Genomic DNA, 6,000 nt, shown 5'->3' with positions numbered 1-6,000 from the left:
AGACACAGCTAGCTCTAAATATACTGCATCAGACATAGTTGCTAGGCCGGCCGGCTCGATTAAGGAGGGGTAAGAGAAAGTAATTTGCGTACTTATATACCTTAAGTTTTTAATCGCTACGCGTCTTTTTCTTTGCTTCCGTTACAATATCTAAAATGATAATAATTATAAAAATATTATTTAAATAAGGAGTTTCAAAGTCTGTATATGTGCGTATAAATTTCTAATAAGTAATAATATGATTTCCTGGATACATTAGAAAGGCATTGTATTTATTTAGTGACTTGAAATAATGAAGCTATTTTCACGCTGATCATATTTAATGCGAGCATGCTTCAAGCGCTTACAAATAAAACAATCGTTTGCTTCAGTGTTGATCCAATTAGCGCTAACAATTATAACAAAATGGACATCTGAATAAAAAACAATGTAGAACTGGAAGCCGAAATTATCCAGTTTAATCTAATTGAAAATGGCTGAACTTGCGTGGACTTTTTTTTTTAAACTACGTCTTTATTTTGTTTGTCGCTCGGTCACGCTTTGGTCCGAATAACTTTATCAACGTAAAACGTGTAATGTGATTTAAAAACATCTTCTTCTTACAAGGAAGTCATGACGTATGAGGCCGAACGTAGATAAAGGTGAATGAGTTCCAGGTAGCAGAGGAGACAACAATAATATTCTCGCAACGTTTTTGTCGATGTAATCTCTGGCTTTCATTGCTATAGTGTCGAACACAGGAATCTTTCGTTTCTCATTGCATTTTCACTATAAACACGTCGCAATGTCACTTTGATGTTAGGGCTAATATGGATGGAGTACTGATGCCACATCTGGATAGGAGCTGCTAAAAACAGCCTATCCTGCCTTGAAAGAGTACAAAATAGACTTCGTGGTTTATTGGGGGATGCCCTTTTCTCTACCCTGCAACCTCTTTCCCACAGAAGAGACGTTGCGAGCCTGTCTTTGTTTTATCGTTATTTCCATGAAAAGTGCTCATCTGAGTTCCAATCCCTCGTCCCCTCTCCCCAATCTTTCACGAGAAACACCCGTCTGGCTGAAACTACTGTCAATAATTTTCCTCACTCTTTATCTGTGCCTAAATCCAAAAGTAGATTCCCTGAGCAAAGCTTCTTTCTTAGAACTGCACGCCAGTGGAACTCTCTGCCGCTTGCCTGTTTTCCACCTGACTACAACTTGGACGTCTTCAAGTCCAACATAAACAAACTCCTGACAAACAGCCCCCTTAAGTAAGCCACTCTATCAAAACCCCCAATACTAATGATTACTAGAATACTATCTCATTGATTACTGTACACGCAATAACCCTTATCCCTGAGTGGCCTTCGGTCCTTGATAAGTGGTGACCCCTATGTAAAAAAAAATCTAGGACACAATCTGCAAATATCCTATGTAAGTAGTTGAACTTGCTGTTCTTGCAAGGTGTCTGTAAACATTACACTTGAACTCTGCATGTTGATAACGTGTATGTTGCACTTGTCGCAGAACCAATCATAAAAAATAAATAAAATATCCACGTCAGTATTTCTTGTTTTTTAACGGAAGTTTTGATTAACGTTACTTTCGACACAAATAAAAAAAGTCTCTCGCTGCCACCTGTTCATTTTAATTTAACACGTGTTTCTCTTTCTTCCGACCGCATGGTGGGCCCAGCCGACCTATTCTAGTCTTTGATTTTACACGTCCATTCTCTTCGACGTCCACGTTGCTTCTCCTACAGCATGCCGACTACCGCCGGCCTACTCACGTCCTTGACTTTACACGTAAATTCTCTTCGACGTCCACTTTGCTTCTCCCACACCATGCCGACTACAGCCTGCCCATTGTCGTTTTTGACTTTACACGTCCATTCTCTACGACATCCACTTTGCTTCTCCTACAGCATGCCGACTACAGCCTGCCCATTATCGTCTGACTTTATACGCCCATTCTTTTCGACGTTCAATTTCCTTCTCCTAGGGCACGCCGACTACAGCCTGCCCATTCTCGTCTTTGACTTTACGCTCCATTCTATTCGACGTCCACTTTGCTTTTCCTATGGCATGCCTACTACAACCAGTTCTTTCTCGTCTTTGACTTTACACATCAGTTCTCTTCGACGTTCAATTTGCTTCTCCTACAGCATGCCGACTACAGCCGACCCATTCCCGTATTTAATTTAAACGTCCATTGTTTTCGACGTCCACTTTGCTTCTCCTATAGCAATCCGACTACAGCTGGCTTATTCTCCTCTTCGCTTTTACACGTCCATTTTTTTTGACGTCGACTTTCTTTCTGCTCTGAGCCCGTGGCCTCCTATTTCTCTTTTTTCCCTTCTCATTCTTGTTTACATAACCCAATTTGCATATGTGCGTTTTTCAGTTACTACTTCGCAAGCCAGCCATTTTCGCTGATATTTTCCTACCCGCTCATATGCACTATGTTACACAGTAAGGGAAATATGGACTCGAAAGAGAATTCCAAAGTCTAGCAATCCAAATGAAAAAAAAACAATTAGACTAAAAGGCTTTCACACATTTAGGGATCTCTACTCTGTAGGTGTTGGGAATCGGTATCAGAGAAAATTATGCCTATAATCTGATGCCAAAAGCGATTCTTTTAATTATTTTTTGTTTTGAGAAAGACTTTCACCGGTTCGTAGTAATAATAAAATAATAATATTCATTTAGTTAAAATTTCAGTAAAGCTAAAATCTTAAAATCAGACCTTCATAAGTTTGTGTTTTAAGTTTGTGGAAATATATGTGTTTAAGCTGTATTTTTACGGTAATCGGAGCAAAATAGCCATTTTATATTCAAATAGTTAAAAGTTTATAAAGAATTTGAATCATAATCGAAATCGATAATTGTGTAACGTTATACAAGGCGTTCTCATTTCGTTCTTCCTCTTGTCCGTCGACCCCATTGACAATCTCAAATAAATAAATGAAATACTTTAAACTTCCTTTTTTTATAGACACATTTATACAGGATGTCACCGGCGAGCGGGAATACATTTTCGTCTGCTTTCTACTCCTGCTGTTCACACTGTTACGTCTTTCCCACTTCATTCTCTCTATCTTACTGCCCTGCTGCAAACTCCACACACACATACACACACACACACCACACACACATATATATATATGAATTTATTCTAGGACAGCGATACAAAATAACTTTCAAATTTACAATAACAATAGAAAATAAATAAATAAAAAACATACATATACATAAATTATCATATATATATATATATATATATATATATATATAAATAGATATATATAAACTAACATTAAAAAACACATATTTAACCTAGTTTAAAATAGGATAGAATGATAGATATCTACGCTACCCGCTAAAATACCAAACACAAAGAAAGGACTGAATCGGAGGACAAATGGGCTTTTGTCCTGTAAGTGCCTGCTCCTTGGCTGATTAAGAAGGGTGCGGTGGAAACTAGATAACTGATTGGCTTACTAAAAACTCAATAGAATGTGCGTATATAAAAATACGAGACAACCACAACTCCTCGCATATGCCTGATGAATCCTAGCACTTGTAAATTTCAGTTGACCTCATTTTTGCTTAAAATTTTGGCGCCATTAACGTTATCTTGTCTGGGTCATTTTGACATTGGTTTTTGTATTTTAAAATTAATCCGATAACCGTTCATCTTTTTTCTCCTCCCTTCTTTTCCCTTCTTCACCCATTTTGCTTAATTCAATCTTGCCTCGACAGTCGAGCAGTATATTTGTTCCGTTTCTTTTTACGCACATTTTATCTTTCTTTTAATAATATATTGGAATTCTTTCCCATTTCCTTGTACCTATTTGTGAATGATTCCACAGATTTCTGCCTTTTCGATTACTTTAGATCATCTTCCAATTACGTGGTTCCCTTGGATTTTATTGTGCGAATGGAAATTTAACTAACTTTCTTGGATTCTGCATCTATGGATTTTTCCGTCATTGGAAATTTTACCCTTCGCCAGACTATCCATTCACGTGAAATCACTTTTGTTTTCACCATATTCCCTCTGCTTAACTTTTTGTTATCAAGTAAGATCTATGACATGCTTGTAGTTTCATTTAATACTTTTGCAAGCAAAATCCGATCACGCATTTTGCTAAATCCTACATTCTGATAAGAAGGAAAGTATTTCTTCGAAACTCCGCGGATTAAGGACTATCCATTTATTTAGTGTTTCATTTTTAAAATTAAATATGTTTTTAACTCATTTCAAAGTTTTTTTTAACATGTTTTATTAACCACTTGTTCTTATATATATATATATATATATATATATATATATGTGTGTGTGTGTGTGTGTCTATGTGTGTGTGTGTGTCTATGTGTGTGTGTGCGTGTGTACATGAATATGGGTGCGGTTCAGAGGCTAAAGCATAAGGTTGGAGAGTATAATATTTGCTTTCGATTCTAGCCGATGGCACCCAAGTCATATATATATATATATATATATATATATATATATATATATATATATATAAAGTTTTGATCTCCTAAAACTATGTATTAGGTTCAAAATAATAATCAGTATGGAATTGTCGCTATAAGAATAAATACATAGTCTGCATGAATTAAAACATCATATTTAAGCGTATCGGCTTGCTAGTATCTATATAAAAATAAAGAAAGTAACGAAGTAAATGACGTTAATGAATAAAAAAACACCATAACAAAAAATAAATAAATAAAATCGCAAATGTCAACTAATCAAAGAAAATGCATAGATTTTATCAACTTATACGTTCAGCTCAAAAATACGAACGGCCCTGGATATGACTTTAAACTATATCCAGTGGTGAGCCCTCAGATTGCGGGCTTTGGGGAGTGTGGAGCCACCCTTTAATTACCATTGCTCCCAGGTCCACTCTGACCTGGAGTGGTAGTACCTGTTAGGGTCTCAACTATGGGTTAAATAGAAACCGATTCGAAAACAATAAATATGTTCTATTAAAAAAAGTTCATCAAAATCTTTGGATTCGGCATTAAATAACACGAAAAGGGTTGATATGCCGTAAGACAGAAACAATCAACCAACAATAAAAAATCCCTATCATACAAAACACTGCTAAGCCTTTGCTTGAGAGAGGTGTGTCAAATGACCAATGAAAAAAAAAATAGAAACACCCGTACGTGTTTATAAAATAAAGAAAATGAGTGGCTGGTAAAATCAAAAACCTCTGAATTTTTAAGATAGAATTCCATCCCCTTTTTGCAGTCTTGAAAACAATAAATGTGATTAAATATAATACACATTAAAATCACTTACGCCTTACAAATCTGTTTTTCAATTCATAATATCAGTTCATTTTTAGGAGCCAATCCTGAATATAAACATAAATAAATATACTCACGTATGACAACAGCGATATTCGTTTCCTTGTTTTGATTCTCAGGTATATATCCATTGATATCTTATGTTTTTTTTATGTAGAGTGATGTGGTTCTCGGTTGATTAATTTTGTCTAACTGTCTCGGATATACACTGGAGAGTCAAAATAAAGGAAAGAATATGCTGTTGTCAGAACCCTACACATAACTAAATGGATATAGACCAAGATAAGCCATCCTTTTCTATTCGTGAGTTGTAAACAGAAACGAGTTACGCATTATTTACGAATGAGATCACGCGATTTTGCGCATTTAGTTATTTTCGAGAGACCATAAAATGCCGGATGGAAGAAGGCCTTTCGCCACATCATTCTAAAGCAGGTGTTTGTTAGCTGCAACCTGATGAGCATAACATTCGATTGACAGCTAAGTATTCTTCTGGCGCGTTGCCACGAGGAGAAAAAGAGGAGGAGATGTAAGAAGATGACGAAGAGAAGGCGTAGACCGTGTTTGGGGTTAGAGGGAGAGATTCGAAGGTTGGGTCCGTGTATGAAGCAGGTGTCAAAAAGCAAAGCAGGTCTTTTATTAGTAACGAAATCACGCTGGGTTCAGGATAGTGGGTCAGTAGAAGCATTCGATT

The sequence above is a fragment of the Euprymna scolopes genome, chromosome 18 (assembly GCF_053919585.1).
Source record: "Euprymna scolopes isolate OS-2025 chromosome 18, ASM5391958v1, whole genome shotgun sequence".
NCBI lineage: Eukaryota > Metazoa > Mollusca > Cephalopoda > Sepiida > Sepiolidae > Euprymna > Euprymna scolopes.
Note: the sequence above shows the minus strand (reverse complement) of the source record.